Below are 21230 nucleotides of genomic sequence, written 5' to 3' on the forward strand. Positions count from 1 at the left end.
CCTGCTGATGTTCAGGTGTATATCAGTATGTAGTGTTTCTACTTTAAAGAGTCCTCTCCTGCTGATGTTCAGGTGTATATCAGTATGTAGTGTCTCTATTTTAAAGAGTCCTCTCCTGCTGATGTTCAGGTGTATATCAGTATGTAGTGTCTCTACTTTAAAGAGTCCTCTCCTGCTGATGTTCAGGTGTATATCAGTATGTAGTGTTTCTACTTTAAAGAGTCCTCTCCTGCTGATGTTCAGGTGTATATCAGTATGTAGTGTTTCTACTTTAAAGAGTCCTCTCCTGCTGATGTTCAGGTGTATATCAGTATGTAGTGTTTCTACTTTAAAGAGTCCTCTCCTGCTGATGTTCAGGTGTATATCAGTATGTAGTGTCTCTATTTTAAAGAGTCCTCTCCTGCTGATGTTCAGGTGTATATCAGTATGTAGTGTCTCTACTTTAAAGAGTCCTCTCCTGCTGATGTTCAGGTGTATATCAGTATGTAGTGTCTCTACTTTAAAGAGTCCTCTCCTGCTGATGTTCAGGTGTATATCAGTATGTAGAGTCTCTACTTTAAAGAGTCCTCTCCTGCTGATGTTCAGGTGTATATCAGTATGTAGTGTCTCTACTTTAAAGGCCTACTGAAATGTTTTTTTTAACTTAAATGGGTATAGCAGTTCTGTTATATGTATATTACTTGATCATTTGGTGAGATTCTTGTATTTTTGGGGAGCACGTACAAGCAGAATAATTGACAAGAAAAAACGATTTTTATCAGCCTGCGAGGACCTTCTCAAAACAAAAGGTTTGTTTAGCTAGATGAGATGCTTATGGTTCCCTTCTTAAGGTCTTACTCCACCATTGTGATTTTTCTCATACAACTACTTTTCCAGAAACAAACATTTGAACCTGTGAACACCTGACATATCACACACTCTGATCCGTTATGACGGTACTCGATGCAACAGGTGTAAAAATCTATGATGACAGTGTGATGTTTCCTTCCCTCCCTGTGAGATTGATGGATAGAAAGACGTTTCTATAAGCTGCAGATTTTTTTTCATTCTGGTCACGCCTAGATGGGATGGAGTTCTTCAACTGAGACGTAGCAAAGTTTCAGACCGGCGTTCCCAGGCTGGGCTTAAAGGATTCCAACACACAGAAGAGGAAAGGCTACTGTGAGTCAACACTTCTCACAGCTACAGCCTCTATCATACACACGATACTACAGCTCTTTCTTTATTTGATGGCTGGATGAGGAATTGAGATGATAAGATGTCCTGGGTTTCTGCTACATAATATGCTCTGGCCTGGTAGGTTTTGGAAAACTCTTTAACCTGATTTACATTCACATCTTTAATACTTTCTCCAACATGTAATTCTGACATGACCTTTTGTGATGTAAAACGATTTAAATAAATTAAAGGAGAATTATTTTTTCCAGAGAATAAATGAGCTCCATTCCCCTGGTGGACTGTGTAATTACAAAACCCTCATTAGATTATGAAACTGCACAACATATGGTGAGAGGAGGAGAGCCCTTTGAAGTGCTCGTGTAATGACTGCAGTAAAAAGAAGAAGAAGAAGAACAAGAAGAAGAGCGAGGATTGCCTGCCTTTACTCCGTTTGATTCTGTCGAGAGAAATCAAAGCGAGGGGTTTCTGTGTTTTCAGCTCCCCTCCCCCGTATCCTCCCACTGACTCCTCTGTGACTCAGATACCAGCCAGGAGTCTGGCATTGACCCTGGAAATGTCAAAGTGTTTTCACGCACAGAGGCCAGCGGTGTCAAACGCCTTTTGAGAATGTTTGTCGTTCTTTCAAAGGACGCCGTCAGCGGGAAAGAACGAAGGCCTGATGTTTGAAGGAAGCGCTCGCTCCTCCTGAACACATGCATCGCTTCAGGCAGTGCTCGTCTTCTGTTCCCGCTGCATCACATTTCACACGCTTTGGAAAAAGCAAAGCGGGGCTGGCAAACAGAGCCGTTCAGTGTGACTGTGTTTGACAGACAGTGTTTACAGCGGGCACAGAGGGTACGATACTGAAGACAAACCCAGAGCCATGTCTATTTCAAACAGCCTGTGAAGCATCTGCAGCTCAGCTCTTCTCTGATTACACTGATGTCTTTGTTCTGGAAACATTTCTCTTCCTGTAATTTCCCTGAAGAGAAGCATTTAGAAATGTGCAATGCAACAAAAAAGCATGGAAACTCCTCAATGATCGGCTTCATGAGCTGTGGGTTGAGATGCAGATTGACTCACTGGTAGCTCCCTTTATGGCACCAATATGATTTTTTTTAATGAGCCTGTCTCCCACAGCAGAGGAGGCTAATACCTCACCGGGGTCCTCGGCTAAAAACATTTAAGAAGCTCTCATCTAGAGCAGAATTATATCTAATGAACAACATGTTCATTTATGGGAGGGTTTGTTTGTATATGGACAGGAGAATCTTTTTTCTTTCATTTCTAAGCAGATTTTTGGACAATGCTGTATTTGGAAATCAACTCATTAAATTAAATCAATTTGTTGACCTAGGTTCCGGAGCATGGCCGCGCCTCAACGCCATCTCTAATCACGGCTAAGTCTATTTATATCCGGCCAAACATCCGCCCATCACTTGTCCGTCTTCTCTCAACCCACCCTCCCTCTCCATTACTCTTACAGTTCCCCTTCTCTTCCCTCATACTCATCCAAACTCCTTCATCCTTTCAGCCATCGACCCCGTTCAACGATACACCCCTATTCATCCCTCAATCCTTACATCCTGTCATCCTGACATCCCTTCATCCCTCAATCTTTACATCCTGCCCTCCAGACATCTCTTCATCCCTTCATCCCTACATCCCTCATCCCTCAATCCTTACATCCTGTCCTCCAGATATCTCTTCATCCCTCATCCCTTCATCCCTACATCCCTCAATCCTTACATCCTGTCCTCCAGATATCTCTTCATCCCTCATCTCTTCATCCCTACATCCCTCATCCCTCATCCCAACAACCCTCATCCAGACATCCCTTCATCCCGACATCCCTTCACCCCTAAAATTCTAACATCCTGTCATCCCTACATCCCTTCATTTCTCATCCCACATCCCTCCCCTCCCTCATCCCTACATCCCTCAAATTCTTAGATCCTGTCATCCCTACATCCCCCTCATCTCTTCATCCCCCCTTCCCTTATCCCTACATCCCCCCATCATCTGCCTGTCTCCATCCATATTTATCTATATTTTAAACTTCTAATTCTAGGGATCGTCTGGGGGCCGTAATCAGCCCGAGCGGAACCATGCCGGAGACGGAACCCCACTCTGAGTCTCCATCTGCACGGACCACAGCACGTCCTCCCAGACCAACAGACAGCATTGGACATAATCATATCATCACCCCCTCAATATCAACTCACTGTCACTTCTTTTAATTAAACTACACACATCCTATCCTCCTAAAGCTACATCATGTCTGTGTGTTCAGATATGAGTTATACTTCTGAGTAGCACACATTTTGACGCTCCATTTGGCTCAACGTGATGCCGCTGTTGTCTCATATCCAGCCAGAGAACAGTTGCCAAATGCAACAATGTGTTTCTGTGATGGAGCATCCACTTGTGATTGTGGAACACTTTCAGAAGAACCAAGCTGTAAGAAGTCCTCTCAAAGGATGAACACACAGTGATCATTCACAGGACTGGTTCATTTGTTGGAGGCAGAGGGATTGGACTAGGAAAGGTCGACAGATGGGGCTCTTGTTGTGTAAAGCAGGGTGCGATATCATTTGAAACAATTTAACAAGGAATAACAAAGCAGGGCTTCATCTGTCGCAGGCTGTGCATTCCAACATAATGAGACCGTTTCACCGGCTGATTGACAACAGAACGATGCTCACTGCATGATTATGTTTTATTACAGGCTTTTCTCAGAATTACTGAAAGCGTATTTTGTCTGTTGATTTAATAGCGTAATCACCCCTTCTGAGGTGGCGAGTTTGCAGAGGATTACTGAGGGTTGGAAGTGAAAGGAAATACAACTGATAGAGTTTAACTCAACTCACAATTATCCATCAGGCGGTCTTTAACGTTTCTGCAACAGTCAAGGTCGAAAACTGTATTTAAAAAAATGATTTTAAGTTATTTATTTGAATTATTCAATTATTTTTTGTAGGTTCTTAAAATGTTTTAATTTCACAAACATGCTTACATTATTTTATCCCAGCAATAGTCCAGACCAACACTATCAACTGTCGATGTTTCCTTTGGTGTGTGTGTGTCTGTGTGTGTGTGTGTAACTGATGTTAGCAGATGAATTAATTCAAGAATCACAGTCACTAAAACAGAAATACCCACAATCCAAAGTCGTGTTAAGAGTGTTATTCAGCAGTCCAGCCATCGCCTCTACAATCCTCAGCTCCCAGACACGTGAGACACTCCTTAAGGGTTGGATTCATTTGATCATTCTGTCCAGTTACATTACATATATTGCACATGTAATACATATTATATTACATTTCTTCTGAACTTTTTTTTTTTTAATTGTTGGTTTGTTTGTATGCAATTGCAGATTTTGTTCAAAGATTTGAATTGAATCTGAACTTTGAAGCAGCTTAGTTGAGTATAAGGACAACTGTGGCTGCGAGTGATTGTCGTTGTCTTTCAATCAGAAGGTTGTGGTACTGCTCTGTGATCTGTGCTCTGTATGACTGACTTGTAGTTTGTAATTGGACTGCACTTGTATTGGGCTTTATCCAGTCTTTCAGACCCCTCAAAGCGCTTTACATACTACAAGTCATTCACCTATTCATAAAGAGGAACTAGCATTCACACACATTCAAACACCGTTGAACATCAGATGCAGATTGAATAATCAATAATTCAATATATAATTACAGTCCAATTACCATTTAAAACATGTTGTTGTAAGTAACAAAGTAATCAGCTAACAAAACTATGTTGTTAGGTTTAATAAAATATGGTTTAGTTTTTTCCTAAAAACTAGAGTAAGTATCTTCGATTAGGGAGCCCACATTACATATCGTACTTAGGTAACTTTAAATGAGTCAATGATGAGTTTGAGTTTCACACTGGACCGTGGACTCTAGCCTCATGGTGAGAGTCCGGTGGTTTGATAAAACCATCCACCCCAACTCGTTTCCTACACACACTTCTCACACTTCAAGCTACAAGTCTGGATTTCCAGAGCACTTGTTCTGAGCGTCAAGTTTTCCCATGGTTTCCATTGTGGTTACTTAAAAGCTTGGTGTGTGTAGGATCCAAATGCTATTTAGCCTGAGTTTATTATTTGTGTTGTTATTATTTATTTACATCACTTGTATTTGTATTTATTGAGCAATTCCGGTAATTATCACATGGGTGTTGTTTGTGTAGGTCAACTGTTGTATTCTGGGGCTGAATGACAGAGGGTGACTGTAACTCCCCACCCAAAAGTCGAACAAATAAAAAATTAATAGATTAATAAATTTGGTTTTAAAAATATGGGTTTTTCTTAAAATTTAATTTACATTTTAGAAAAAAATTTAAATTAAAAGCTTTCTTTTTTTATATTTCATGTATATTGTTTTTTTTTTGATAGGGGGAAAAAGAAAAGTTTAATTAAAAGGGGGGGAAACCCCAAGTTTGCTCCCCCAGGTTGAGGGGGGTTTTGGTTTTGATGGGTGTTACTTGTTGTAACATTCTGGCCCAAAGTTGAGGCGAAACCTCGGGATTCCTCTGCCAAGACCGCGATGTTATAAGGAAGTTTTGAAAAAAGTTTTTTAGTGAAATTGAAGGACTAAAGGGAAGATACCTAATTGTCTCTAAAGGGAAAAGGGGCCCCTTTGGGTAAATTTTTTGTTTTGTTACTTTTTTTTTTTGAAAGATGAAAAGATGAAATGTGAGGTTTTTCTGTTGAGTCATGTTTTTTTGGGTTTTCGCGTTGTGTTTTGAGGGTTTACGTGGGAATAATTTGTTTTTATTTGCTTTTCTGTTGTTTTGTTAACAGTTCCCCGGGGCACACTTTTCATGCTTTTTTGTGTTTTAAAAGAAAAGTAAATTTTTAAAACAAATTGGTTTCGTAACTTCGACTTGAGGGGGTTTTACGGGTGAGAATCGCCAACCAAGGGGGGGGAGGGGTTTTGACCAGAAAGCCAGCAAGGAGCCAGCACGGGGGCCTGTCTCTCGTGTGGGGAGCTGTGAAGATTTTTAGGGTTTCGGAGGAGCTACTTTAAAAAGGACGGGTTTTTAAAAAAAAAGGGGTGGGCCAAACCGGGGGAAACCTAGGAGGGGTTTTTTGGGGTTTTTCCCAACGAGAAGCCCCTTTTTGGGCCAATTTAAAATGTAAAAGCCCGTGGGAGTGGGTTTAAAAAATTGTTTAAAAGGTTTTTTGAGTTTGAAGTTTAAAGTCGGACTGTTTGGCACACAGCATAAGGAAAAAGTTAAAGGGAATTGCATATTTCTTTAATTTGAATGCTTGAAATTTTTTTGGAAGGAAATTAAAGGTTTAATGCGAAAAACTTTTGTTTTTTTGTAAAATATGTTGCCTTTGATTTTTAAGGTTTTAAATAGGCAAAAGTTTTTAAAGCTTTTTTAAAAGAAAAATTTTGGGGATATTTGGGTTAAAAGGGGGTATGTGGTATTTGGAATTTTCAGTGTTCAAATTTTTTAAAAGGGGAGTGCTCTCTTTTAAATTTTTAAATTTTGGGAAAAAGTCTATTTCCCTTTTAAAAGGGCTTTTTTTAAGCTATCATTTGGGACATTCAAGTTGGGGGGATCTGTTTTAAATTTTTTTTCTTCATTTTTTAAATTTTTACTTATTATTTTTGTTTTATTTTACATCATTAAGACTGCTTTATTGATATTTTAAAGTTTTTTTTTCCCAAGAATACCCTTTTTAACATAGACCTTTTTTCCCTTTTTAAAAAAAACCAAAAGGGGGAAACTTTAATTTACAAGTAATTTAATTTACAAGTAATTATGCTATTTAATGCTCCAAAGGGTTTATTTTTAGAATCATTTTAATTTCTTAAAAAAACTAAAATGGCTGATAAAGACTTTGCAATAAATTTCAAGACTCGGAAGAAAACTCATGAAGACAAAGGGAGGGAATCTTTTTCCAGGACCTTTAGAAAAGGCCCTCCCAAAAAAACTGAAGTGAATACGAATGGGGTTACGGGTAAGAAAAGGGGAAAAGAAAACTTACTGAAAAGGGGTTTAGGAATTGCTTAATAAAAGTTAAAAAAAATACCCCGTTTTTTTGAAAAACCCATACGTTTAAGGGAAATTTTTGGTTTTAAAGAGGCAAAAAAGGCCTCCCCTTCCCCCAACCCAACCGCGTTCTACAGAACCCCAAAATTAAAAATTCACGCTGCTGATCTCGAATTTAAAGGTTGCTATGGGGAATTTCGAAAAACCAGTGTCCGGACGCAGCCCACCCGGGGGGGGTTTAGACCCTGTGATGCTGTATAAAAACCCGGGCTCTTTGAACGGCTAAAATTTCTCCAGGTAAAGACAAGATAAGCATTTCCCCATGTAAAAGGCCCTGGGGGGAAACACTGGTTTTTCAGTGTTTTAATTTAAAGAAGCCCCAAGTATCCATTTGGACCCGCCCGGGTCTTTGGACGTGTTTCAAGACGCTAAAAACCAAAGGCTCCACAAAAAAGAGGGGAAAAGAAGCGGGGTTGCTGAAACAAAAGTACCTTAAAGGGTTTTCTTGAAAAAATTGGAAGGGGAAAAGAAAAAAAAAGAGTTAAAAAGGCTTGAGGCGGGAAAAACAGGAAGGGATGGCAGAACAGAAGCAGAAAATGCTGAAAGACGGGCCTTTAAAGGGAAAGAAAAGGCCCCGGGACAGTAAAACGTTTGGAAGAAACCTAGAAGTTTTTTGGAATGCTGAAAAGGGGCAAGCTGCAAGTTTTGAGAAAAGTTTGGTTGGCCCCTGAAAAAAATTTCGGACTTTTTTTAAAAACCGAAAACCTGTCAGGGCCCTCCCCCTAAAGCGGGGCCTTCCCCAAAAAACAGCATGCCTTCAAACCCTGCCATTTGGGCCCCCCCAAATATGAGCTATAAGCCCCAAAGCCTACTTCTCAAGTTGTTTCGCCCCATTCTCCGGTTTGAAAAAAAGCTTGGGGGAAGGATAGCAGAGTCCAAAATCCAAGCCGTCTTCCAGTCCCCGGGGCCCCCGATCTTTAGCGGGGGCCCCAATAAGGAAACAAGGGGGGAAAATTTTTTTTTTAAACCCTTATAGGCCGGAAAAAAATTTCCCTGTAAATAAAAAGATTTACTACCCCCGAAAGGTTTGTACAGGAGCAAAAGAAAGAAATTTGAGATTTATTTCCTGGGGGGCACTGAAAAAGCCTTTTATTCAGCAGGGGGAAAATTAAAAAGAGCGATACAGAAATTCCTTTGTGGTCGCAAAAGCTTTCCGCAAAACAAGTGAATTCGTGGACAAGATTGGCCCCAAAGAAGCTTTGAGTAAAGGGGAATTCCCCGATTTCCTGCGGGTTTCAAGCGGGGGGGGGCCAATGGGGTCTATTAAGGGGTTTTGGAAGTTTTAAATCGACTGCATTTGAAAATAAACGAATCCTCGAAGCCCCCTGCTGGTCTTGAAAGGGGGAACAAAAAGGAATTTGCAATTCGAAGAGGGACAAAAGATTTCCCGGGGTTTTCCACCCCCCCTTTTTGTTGATTTTGTGTTTTAGAGAACCCAAGATAGCTTGCAACCCAAAGACTTCACTTCTTTGCTCTGAAGAGGGGTGATCCCAAAAGGGGGCCAAAGCCGTTTAAGGTCCGCGATGTCGCAGAAAAAGGTGCTAGAAAGGGTCCCATCTGAAGAAAAGCCGGAGTTAAAGGACAAAAGGCAAATGTAAGGGAGAAGTTTTTTTGGAGAAGACAAAACCAGGGAAAATTCGACATGGGGGAATTTAATGGAGGAACCCTTGTCAAAGGCGAGTAAAGTATGTGCAGACAAAAAAAATTGTGTTTTGCATTTTTTAAAGCCGGACACCCTAAGAGCTTTGAGAAGAGAAGTGTTTGCAACGGGTGAAAGGGGGGAGGCATCCCACATTTTTTGCTTGAGACCGTCCCCAAGACGGATGAAAGGGTCCAAGTGGAGGGGACAAAGGGGATGAGGGGAAACCCCAAAAAGGGAAAAGGGAAAAGGGTTAAAAGAGGGGAAAACATTGTGACACAAAAGTTTTAAAATACGGAAGGGTAACGAGCAAGGCTATGTCAAACCCAATTTCACGCAAAAGGGGGAAAAAGCCCCTTTTCGCCCAAAAATTTGTGCCTTTTTGGCTTTTCAAGGGACAAAAAACCCCAATGCTGAATTTTCTGGATACGCTTTCTGGACAGTCGGGCCCGATAGTTTTTTTAAATCCTACAAGAAAGGGCGGGAAGATCTTGATAACAGATGGGGTGTGCAATTAAAGTTTTCCCCCAACACTAGCGCCCCAACCCTGCCCGGTTAACCCCAAGTCACAAGTTGGGGGGGGTTTTGCAGGTCGGGGGTTTTTTACACCCCCAAAGGGAAAATCCCTCCCCCCGTGACTTCTCACGGGGAATTCATCCCTGTTTTTAAAGTAAAACCCCTTACCCCCAAAGACAGAAAGAGCATGGTTTTCTTTGGGCCCCTTGCTGAAAGGGATCGCCCCTCTGTTTTGACCTGCGACTTTGGCCTGCTCTTTGGGGTACAATTTTTCCCAAGCCCTGTTCCCAAAGGAGATTGTATCAGGAAAAGATGACAAACCCTTTTCGCGGGAAAGGGAAAAGGATCTTGGCTGGAGTTTCGTTGGCTGCGCCCAATCCCTGCTTTTTGACTATGGAGTTTCCCATCGGGGGGCACCCAAACAGTTTCCAATGTGAAAAAAAGTAACCCAAAAGGTTTTCCCAGCCCCGATTTCCCAAAACAAGTCAAGTTCAATATATACGCAAAAACCAAGAAAGGGAAAGTCATTGTTCCGCAGATGTGCTGAAAGTGCTTGAATGGGAAATTTTCAGCGGAAAAAAGGGGAAAGGAACGTTTCATTTTTTTGGATGATTTTCCTTCATCAAAAAAATGGAGGAGGGCTTAAAGACACAAGGAATGGACAGGTGAAATCCCATTGCCATTTAAAAAAGAAAAGCCGTGTCTCCCAAACCCAACCTAAAGTGTGCTTTTTAAACCCCCTGGGTTTTGTCTAAAAAGGGGGGTTTTGAGAAAAAAGCAGTACCAAAAGGGGACTATGTTGATTCATAAAGGGACTTAAATTTTCCTGTGGAAAAAATGCTGAGAAGGCCCCGGAAAGTGAACTCCAACGGGGCTCTTGCGGGTTTACTTCCCGCACCACGGAGTTTACCCACCATCAAAAACCCGGGAAAAAGGCCCGGGCGTGGGGGGTTTGATGTTAAAGCCAAGTTCGGGAGATATCAAAACGACCATTACCCCAGGGGAACCAGGTTTGTTAATCTTTGTTGGGGTTCCTCTGTCGTTTCCCGGAAAGGGGGGCCCCCCAGTAGCCGTGATGTGCGATATTGGGATGTTTAAATTGGGTTTCCCGGGCCCAGAGCAGAAGTAAAAGACTCCCTCAGGTTCCTGTGGTGGAAAAAGGGGGGGAATCAAGTCAAAAGCCATATTTCCCCGAAGGGAAAGTGCACCAAATTGGGTTTGCAGCCTCTTTACCCGGCTTTTCGAGTAGGGGCCTAAAAACACGTCCCCGCACAAGGACGAGGTCAGTTCAGTGAAGCAAAAGCCCACTTCTTTTGAAAAAAACTTTTCTTCGATGTGGCCTGAAAAGTGTCTCAACCCCCCCCCCCCGGAAAAAACCCAATTAAAGTTGGTTGTTTAAGCCAGAAGCTCTGAAGCTCTGGAGGTTGCGCATCCCCCCGTTTTTTTCCCAAAATGCCAGGAGGGCTTCCCACCCCCCCGAAAACAGGGTGCAGATGCGTAAGAAGTAAAGGGACCTGGCTTAGGTGCCCCCAGATGGGAAGAGGGCTAGGGGGTTTAAAATGGGCCCGTAAACGCGGACCATTTAGCTTCGGGTTTGGTGGTGGATAAAAGGGCCCCCACTCTTTGAAGGGGGGAGTGTTGTGGGAATGTGTCCTCCATCTTCGCCCACCCTTAGGCTTTGTCGCCCCCTTTTTATTCGATGGGGAAAGGGTTTTTTTCTTCAGCAGATTTCCCCGCGGCCCGGGTTTTGGAAAGGGGAAATGACCCGCTCCCAAAACGATCTGAGGCCAGGGTTTGGGGAGTCCTGGCTCGGGGACTTGAAAAACCCGGGCGGCGTCAGTTTCAGCAAAGTTATTTCCCATCAGAGTTCAAGAAGGGCCAAAAGGTTTAAACCCCATTATTTCCCCGGTTTGGCTAGGTCCGGGGGTTGGGGAAGTTATTTTACCTGAGGTAATTGGGGAAACAGGAAAACCCCATGCCCCTTAGTGAGGGGCAAAGCCAGAGGGGCCCCCCAAAAGGTAAAAAACTGTCCCAAGACTCGAGCTATGGGGCCCCCCCCCAAAGGGTGTACCGTACGCAGAGTGCCCCTGCCTAAAAAAGGAGCTAGAAATTGAGGCTCAAAAAATTTCTTTTGGACTGACCAAAGGGTGTTCTTGGTACGTAAAACAACCCCGTTGCAAGAAGATTCCAGTGTTTGTGGAAAACCGAATCAGGGATTAAAGCAGCCCCAAAACCAGTCATGGGGGGACAGTGGGGATCAGAAAAAAAAACCCTTGCCGAAAAGCTTTTCGAGAGGCCTGGGGAAAGGGAAAGCTCATTGCCTCCAACTGGTTTCTGGTCCGGGATTTTCTTGGTGGGGAAAAAACTTCCTAGTGGAAATTTTGGGGTTTGAAGATGTAGCAGCAGAAGCCCCGGAGGTACGAAAATTTCTTCGTACAAAAGGCTTCAGTACAAAAGGGTTGAAATTCGGGAATGTTTCCCCTGGGGTTTTCCCTGTTGGACAAGTTTGGGTTTCAAGGCCATTGCTGTTCATGCGACTTCCCTAAGGAGTTTAAAAGGTTTTCAATCCAAAAACGGAATGGAATTTGGGGAAAAAGGGTAAAAAAGGTTTTACCCTGCGAAGATGGGGGCGAAAGGGAAAACTGTTTGTGTCAGTAAATCATCTTTGGATAAAGAAGGGAAAAAGAAATTGGGGAAAGCCAGTTTTACTTGGAGAGACCCATCCATAAGACGGTCCCCCTGATTGAAGCCAAAGGTATGCAGCCCTTTTTTCTTGAAAATGTGTCTTATCATCCAGGTTAGCTTAGTATGTAGGTTTGAGTAAAATCTCAAGGGGTTTGGTGGGAGTGTAAAATGCCAATTTGAAAAATAGAATAAATAAAAAAAATAAAAGATTAAAAAAAATTAGGTTAAAATAAGGGGTTCATAAAAAAAAATTCAAATTTTTATAATTAAAAGTTTAAATTTTTAAAAGCCCTCTTTTTATTTTATTTCATGTTTTTGTTTGTTTTGATACGGGAAGGGAAAAGTTTTAATTTAAGGGGGGGAAACCAAAAATTTTCTGCCGCAGGGGGTTTACGGGGAAAGTGTTTTGATGGCGGGTTTTTTTTTTAGTTTTCATTCTGGACCAAGTAGGGAGGGCCGGGCACCCCGCGGATTCCCCTTTCCTAAGGGCCAGCGATTTATAAGGAAAAAATTTTAATAAAGGGGCATAGTGCAATGAAGGACTGAAGGAAAATACCTAATTTTCCCCTCAAGGGAAAGCGGCCAAAAGAGGTACATTTGGTTTTGTTAAATGTTATTTTTTTTAAGGGGCTTAAAGATGTAATGTCCGGGGTTTTTTGTTTAGTATGAACTATGGTCGCGGTTTTGTCTTTGATGTTTTGTGGGGGTTTAAATTTTTTTTTATTTGTTTTTGTCTGTTGTTAACAGTTTTCACGGGACCTTTCAAAGCTTTGTGTGATTAAAAACCGTAAAAATTTAAAACGACTTGGTTTGTAACTTCGGACTTGAAAAGGGAATTATTTGACCTTGTGTGACATTTTCCCTTTTGTTGACCGTTTTGGTCCTTATGAAAATTATTTTTTAATTTTTATTTTAAAGGTTCCCCTTTTTGGGAAAAAGGGACTTTTTTCTGTTTTTATACATAAAAAATGGGTCCCCCGGGGGTAAGGAGACTCACCCAAAATGTCAGAAAAAAAAACCTCTCTCTTTTTCCTTAAACCCCAAACTCTAAAAACCCGGGGGTTTTAAACGATGGGTCCCGTTTTTTCCCTTTTTTATGGGCATCATTTAAATGAAATGTGGGGGGCTTTACATTGAACTCTGGCAACATCCCCCCCAAAAGGAAACCCTCCCAACCCTTTTGTCTACCCCCTTTTCAGGGGCGAGCTGAAAACCCCCGCTGTTTTGGAAGTATTTTTTGGCTGTGGTTTTCTTGCAAAAAATCGCTAACCCCCTCAGAGTAAACCGGTACTGCAGAGGGGGTATGTGTTAAAATTTTAAAAGGGCCTGTCGTTGAGGTTTAAAAAGGGGAGAGAGAAAAGTTTGAGCTCCCCGAATGTTTCAGGATAATGCTTATGTGGTTTTGGGAAAATAATAAGGCGTTTAATTTACGGCGGGTTTTGCTGAGGGTTTTCCCCCGGTTTGGGGAACTTCTTCAGAAGAGGCTCATGGGCGTCCAAAGGGGCGTGGCCAGCAGCTCCAAAGGGGCGTGGGGCCCGGGGCAGCTAGTTCGTTTTTCTAAATGGGGTCCGCGGGGCATGGGGGCCGTGAGCGAAAAATAGGGGTCCGTGAGCGCCCCCAGTGGCGGGGAGCGGACCCTTGTGGTTGTGGAGTATTTTGGTTTTTAAAAAGTCCCTTTGAAATTAATATATTAAAGTTTTAAAAAAATGTTTTTCAAACGGTCTGAAAAGGGCTATTTTTTGAGTGTTTGCATAGATGTAGCGGCTATGTAGGTTGTGCTACGTAGGGTTTCGATCTTACGTCATAAAGGGGCCGGTGGTGGCGGAAAAATCCTTAGGGGTTGGCCTGGGAACTGGGGTCACCAGTTCAAGGGCCCGAAAAGGGCCCAGTGCCCCGTGGTTTTCCTGAGGGGCCCTGGTTACCTTTCACTGTCCCCGGGCGCCGTTTAAAAAATGGCCCCGCCCCCCTGCCCCCAAAAAACTAGGGGTGGGGCAAAAAAGCAAGGGCCGCATTTCGGTTTTTTCTAGGGACTTTTATCTGTGCAAAAGACAATTTAAATTTTAATCTTTTTTATCTTATTTAAATGATTTTCGCGGTTTAATTTGAGCTAAAGGCGGGTCAGGGTTTTGAGTTTACAGTTTAAGGTGCCAGTTGATTGCAGGGGGATCCACAACTACAAGTGGTTCAGCCCCAGCGACAAGTGATTTTTTGTGCGTTTCTGGTCCCCGGAGAGCGGGGTTTGCCGGGCTAACCAAACCCCCGGCTAAAAAGTGTGAAAACCCGCTTGACTTTCACCTCTTTTTTTTTAACCCCCTGGCTGATCGAATAGATTTTTTAATTATAGGAGCGGTAAATAACCCCGTTTTTTTCATCCATCTGGGTGCCGTAGCAAAATCCTTCCCGTGTGCTTTTGTAACAAAACCTTTTACGTTGTCAAGTTGGTGTGGAGAAAAACTCTCCATATTTAATTCCCATCCTTTGGCTATTGCCCTTTTCTCACCTTTCCTTTTTATTTTCCGTTCCCCCAATATCACTTTTTTATAGGGTAAAAACCCTTTTTCCCCCCCCTGGGCTTTTTTCCCTTTTTGGGAAAATTTGTCAGGGTTTAAAAAAGTTGTTGCGTTTAAAGACTGGATTTGTATCCATGGCTTTTACCCCCTCCTTTGGTTGTTTTGGGCATTTTAGCCTCCTAAATGTTGTGGAATGGCCCCCATTTCTGCTCTGTTGCATTTGTTACAGTAGTTTGAATCCCTCACCTCTTTTCCTCAGTTTTCAAAATCCTTTTTAAATGACTTGGTTTTCCTTTGGGCCTAGAGGGTACCCCCCCCACTCTCGATTCACCACCGGCCCCAAAATTGGTTGCGTTTTTTTTACGTGTTTTTAACATAGTTGTGGACTATCACTTTTTTGCATAGTTCCAGGCAATTCTAGGGCTCTCATTTTTTCCTGTGTGATCCGCTAGCCCCAGGCTGCCTTTCCCCTTTTCATTTTCATCATTTGGGGTCTGGGCCCAAAAATTTTCTGTGTTGTTTTTCCCCCGGTTACCTTGTTCACAAACTTTTTTTGCCTGTGCTTTTGTACTCTCGCGTATCTGGGTGATAGACCAAATATGCGGGCTGTTCTTTTCATAACCCACAAAACGCCCTGGGCACACCTTTAAAAAAGTTTTCTCTTTTCCTGTTTGGGATTTTGTAACATAAACCAAATTTTTGCATTGTAGAGGGCGTAAGGGTTTTTATCTGTCAGCCTCTGGGAAGGGGGTTTTTCCCGTACCCCCTATTAAAAAAATTATTACGTTTCTTTTGGGTGTGTTTGAAATGCAAAAGTTCCAAAAAAAAAACTGTTTTTTTTGGGGCTGACTTTCAAATTTTTCCCTACACCCCCCCATCTCAAAAAGTTGGGCGCCGCCTATTTGCTTTTTACCCTTTTGGGGGGGGGAATTTCGGGGCCCAGGGCTCATTTTTTAATCCCCTTTTTCCTTAACAAGTTTTGGGAAAACCCTGCTTTTGAACTCAGTCCGTTGTCGGACCTTTTTCACTTCACTTTTCCCGGTTTTGGGTGTATTGCTAGGAATTTTTTGTTTTTTGTACCGTGTCACTTTTAGTTTTTAGAAAATATACAAATATGCACCTGAGTAGTCATCAGTGAATGGGCTGTACCCTATTTGTAACCCTCTTTCACCCCTCAAAAAAATTTAAAATACAGAAAAGGTTTCTTTTTGTAATGATAGGTAAAATAACAGCCCAGAGGTACACTATTTGCTTTGCAGGGCCGAAATGTACTTTGTACAAGGGTAAAGTACCAAAAAGGGAAATGATGAAAGGGGTACAAAGTAGTACCCTTTTTTTTCCCAGAAAAAAACGCTTTTTCCCCCCCCCCCTTTCCCCCCCCCCCTCCATCCAAATTCCCCGGGCCAATTGGAGCTAACGTTTAAAGTTACATGGGAAAAGGGCAGTTAGATCATTCGGCAAAACAGAAGAGTACAAAAAAAGGTGGGGGTGGCGCTCAGAAATTTGGGGAAAAGGGAACAACTGTTAGAAAAATTTTTAAAATCGAAGGAAATTTAAAATTACACAGGAGGAGGCACAAAAAATTTTGAGGTAAATGGATTCCCCCCCCCCCCCCCCCCCCCCCTTTTTATGTACGTGTTATGAAGGGGTTTTAAAAGGCTTTTTTAAAATGAGCCCTTTTCCCCAAACGAATGGATTTCCCTTAGCGCGCTAATTCATAAAGTGCTTTAAAAATTTTATGTGTGAATTTAAACCCGTGATTTAGGTTTCATATACTTTTAATTAAACATTAAAAAACCCAGCTAGTTAGAACCCGGAAACGAAAGGGAAGGGTTTTTGCCCGGGGTTAACGTTGGGCTGGTGGAAATTTGTCTGGTTTAAATTGCACCGCTTTTTTTTTTTTCTGGTTCAAGGTTTTAGCCAAACTTTCATTAATTTCAGAGGGAATTTCTTTTGATTTTTAGCAATTGGCTAAAAGTTAAAAAAATTTGGTTAGTGCTTTTTAGGAACTTCACTTACTTTTTTAAAATTATTAAATCAGTTAATGGATACCTGTTTGGCCAACAAAAAGTTTTGTTTGAGTTTTAGTTGGTTTTTATAGTTTTTGCAGTGTGCTTTGTATTGGGAAAAAAGAAGTTTTCTGGGGGTTATGGAAATTTTAAGTTACTGTTAGCCTTGTCTAGTAAAAACGTGGGTTTGGGCCCTTTTGGGCAGTTACGTTGGGTAGTCCCGTTTGCCCCAACCCGTTTTTAAGGGAAAAGGGAAAAGTAATGTAAAATTTTGAAAAAATACACATTTTAAAAAAATTTATGTAAATTATTACAATAAGCTATCGGGGCGTGAAATTAAAAATTTTTTAGCCCATTTTGATTGGCATATGGTAATAGACTGATACATATGCGGTGTGTTTTGAAAGGCGGTGCCCTTTTGAAAGATGAATAGGGTTGTTAGTTATCATTTTTGAATTTGGGAATTTTCTGTGGTGAAAAGGTATATTAATGGATTCCTGTTTCGCCTTTTAACAGTTTTTTTGTTTTTTTGGGTTTTTTTTAGTTTAAAACAGTTACTTTAATTGTTTTTAAAATTTTCTTTTATTTCCCATTTTCTTTGGGTGGGATGCAGGCTACGTTTTTCAAATTGGCCCCCGTGGTTTTTTGAAAACAAGTCAGAGTTTTACAGGGCGGTGAAATATAATTTCCTGTAATATGATGGGCGTTCTGTTTATTTTGGGTTGGGGTTCAGTTTTATGAAAATTTAATGGTTTTATTAACATTGTTGGTGTTGATATATGAACACCCTTTTCTGATACCGGTTATCCTTTTTTTTTTTTTTTTTTTTTTTTTTTTTTTAAAACAAGGGTGTGGACGGGAGACGTTGGGGGCGAGGCCTTTGGGAAGCATTTATTTTTCTTTTCCCATTTTTAAAGATCGTTTAAAAAACAACCCGCAATTCGGACTTTGGGGGGCAGAAAAAAGAAATAAAAAATAGAGTTTGGAAAATGCCCGACATGGTATCAAATTTTTGAGCTCCAGCATTTAAATGAAAGAAGGTAGGGGTTTTTTATTACTATACTATTTTGAAAGTGTTTTTAAAAATGTTTAAAAGGGGAGTTAGTTATCTTTTTTTTTTCTTTTGGTTTGATGAATATTTAACAGGGCGTGTAGTTGATTTTAAATTTTAATGAGGGCCCCTTTCAAGGGAAATTTTTTTTTTTACTTTTGCGTGTGGGGCCAGCACGGGAAAAAAAACCTTCCAGCCATTATTTCTATTTCCCCGTTTCCCATATGACGGCAGCACAAAAAGGATGGCCCAAAAAAACCAAAGCCACAAAAATTCCAAAAATACCGGGGGAAAAAAAAAATCGTAAGAACTTTGTATGAGGGTGATGGCACAGTACCCAAGGGAAGTAGGGGGATCAAAATTTCAGATTAGAGAGCTTTGGAAAAAAATCCCACTCATTAAAAAAAACTGTGTGGCCCTAAAAATTCAAACCAGTAGTTTATATGAGTGTGGACTGAAAGAAAGGGTTTAAAATAGCTTGTCTTACCATTTTGTACAATTTTGGGGCACTACTGAAAAAGGTTTCCAAGTAACCGGAGTATTTTTAGGTTGCCAAAGCCCTTCTCTTGGGAAAAACCCCCCTCTGAAGGACATCATGGCAATGGTTATGAAAATTATACATGGGGAAATTTGGGAAAAAGTAAAAGATATTTATCAAAATGGGTTTTTTAAATTTTATTTTTTATAATGTATGTGATGTGCATTTTGCGTTTCTGGGAAAGTTGAATTTGGGTGTGTTGTTTTTTTCTTTTGTTTTTTTGGTCTCCAGCTTTTTTGGCTTTTGTCATTTTAAAAGAAAATTCAAAAAACTGAAAAGGTCCTCTTGTTCAATGTAGAAGTTCGAAAGTACAAAGGAGGTATGCCCAAATCCCGAAAGTCCAAGACCCTGGATGAAACAGCCCTTGTTGGGCCCTTTAAAAAGGATGAAGTGCATCAGTAAGCAAGCCCACATTTTTTTACTTTTGAGCTTTTTTAACCTCAGGGCATATTAATTTTTTTATGGTAATTTTTTTTTGTTTTTGGGTTTAAACCCTTTTATTAAAGGGGGTTTTCTGTGGGGTTGGGGAAAACGCTTTCCCCTATTTAAAAAACCCTGTTTAGAGTTTAACAGAACAATAAAAAAAAAAATTTCAACCCCGGGCATGATGATCGTTTAAAAACCGCATCGGGCCAGGACATTCTCATGGAGACGCTAAAAATCGTGAGGGGGTTTTTTGTGGAGGACGTTTAAAAAATATCCATTTCTTTCAACACCCTCTGGGGTAAGTTGACATTTGACTGATAGCAGTGGTTGCATTTACCAAATACTCGTTGACTAAACTTATTTACATGATTGGTCAGCAGCGGTCAGTGAAATGGTCTGTTTTTTTGTATGCGTTTTTAAACGAAGATGTACAACCATTGGCATTCTTTGAAATTAATATACCAAGTCCTCCATCTCTATCTCTGGCCAAAAACTACCATGATGGTATGTCTTTACTGTCTGAATTGCAACAAGTTACAAAAGCCATAAGGTACACACATCTAACTGCTGTATGATGATCATTGTATCATTACAAATAAAACAAAACAGATTAATAGATTATGATAGATCTTTATGACCCTCTGTCAAAATAATATGAAGCAACCTTAAGCCGATGGAGGATTGAATTTGTTGTTCCTGTATTTTCCAGAGCATTCATGTATCCTGATCTCAGTTCTATGTCCCTGATTTCTTGACTCAGAAAGCATTTTATAGCATATTATAATGTATTTTTTTTCCCTCTCTCTCTTTATTAATCAGTTGTATGATGAGGTGGACTGCATTCATCCTGCCCCAGTTCCAGTAGACAGGCGCATCATAGAGAACTTAACTTCCCTGCTTCCTAAACTTACTAAATTAGTGAAGGACACATCACCTCTTAAACAAGTCTACCTAGATGCAAAACGTGATGCCCTGACTGTGGACCATGCAGGTACTGATTATACTGACGATGCAATACATGGTTTTGACCCTATTGGTTACTTTTTGATTGCCAATTTGTAAAATTTAACTTAAATTTGTACAGCAAACTTGTCTTGTCAACCAAGTTTTGAGAGCAGTTTGTTCTTTTTAAAAGACTACACATGTTGTGTTATATACCAAACTTGTGTTGATGTTCCAAATCAGATGTAAATGTACTACAGTTTAATTTGTATATGTTTTTTTCAAGCTATTGACACCAGGGGTGGACTTCTCCTCTTGCCATCGATCTTTAAAGAGAAAATCGAGAACTTGATCATTCTTGGACAGGTAACATGATATAAACTGTTGCTTGAGACACAAGATGTGATGGCTTTGGTTTGCCACTACTGACCATATTCCATGTATAATTATGTTTTTCTTTCTTTACTGCCTCTTTGCCTTTTAGAATGAGTCGGCCACCCCGCACCCAACTATTAGGCTGAGGGACCATGATTGGAAGACTGCTATTGTTGACAGAGCTGAAACCATCATCGAAGTTGACGGGGTTAGGATGTGCTCCTGTATTGGTGTTGAAGAGGCTTTCCGAGCAGTGTTCTGCATGTACTTCGTTTTCAATATGGAGTACCCTGCTCATTGAAAAACACATTCATATTTTTTCAGAGGTGCATTGCACAGATAGTGGTGGCTGGAGACAAGCTGTCAACACCAGTGACTCGCCTTATTAACCTCCTATACTGAAATGCCGCCATTATATCAGTGTACGAAGTGCCGCCGCAGAACTTTCACTCTTACTAAACTTATTCAGCATATTGGACTTGTCCATGCCCACGAACCTAATTTTAGCATCACCTGTGGCTTGAAAGGCTGTCAGTCATCATTTTCAAAATATCACTCATACAGACGGCATGTTTACAGAAAACACAGACAGAGCTTTTTTCCTTCGGCGAACAATGACATTATAGAACAACCCAGTTTTGAATGCCTTCCACCAGAACCAGACCAACATACACCACCAAGTATGGACCAACTGCTTGAGGGACTGAAAGACAACTTGTTTGGTTTCATTTTGAAATGTAGAGAAAAAAATGGACTTCCCCTCTCAGTCCAGCAAGACATTGTCGATGATCTCCACTTTTTGCTCTGCTTTTTCAAAGAGAGCTACGACACATTCATTTCTTATCATCTTGAAAAAAATGGGTTTTGTGTGTCTGAATGCGAAGAACTTAACCAAATTATGTCCTCTACGCAGTTTTTCGACAAAGCTTGGGAAGTAATTCGGTCTTCACACATGATAAAGACACACTGTAAATCTAAAATGGACTTAATTGAACCGGTCAGTTTTACACTTAGAAGTGCACAAGGGAACAAAACTGGACATTTTTCGTATGTGCCAATCACTCAGGTACTACAAAAATACTGTTCCCTGGAAGAAGTGTGGGAGCAGATAATTGCGGATGGGGGCAAACCTAGAGACAGTGAGGTTTTGAGAGACTACACAGATGGGGAATACTTTAAGCAACACCTTCATTTTAAAAACAATCCCCAGGCTTTGCGTCTTCATTTTTATGAAGACGAATTTGAGATAGTTAATCCATTGGGTGCTAAAAGGAATAAATACAAAATATGTGCCTTCTATTACACT

Source organism: Eleginops maclovinus, chromosome 17 (genome assembly GCF_036324505.1).
Source record: "Eleginops maclovinus isolate JMC-PN-2008 ecotype Puerto Natales chromosome 17, JC_Emac_rtc_rv5, whole genome shotgun sequence".
NCBI lineage: Eukaryota > Metazoa > Chordata > Actinopteri > Perciformes > Eleginopidae > Eleginops > Eleginops maclovinus.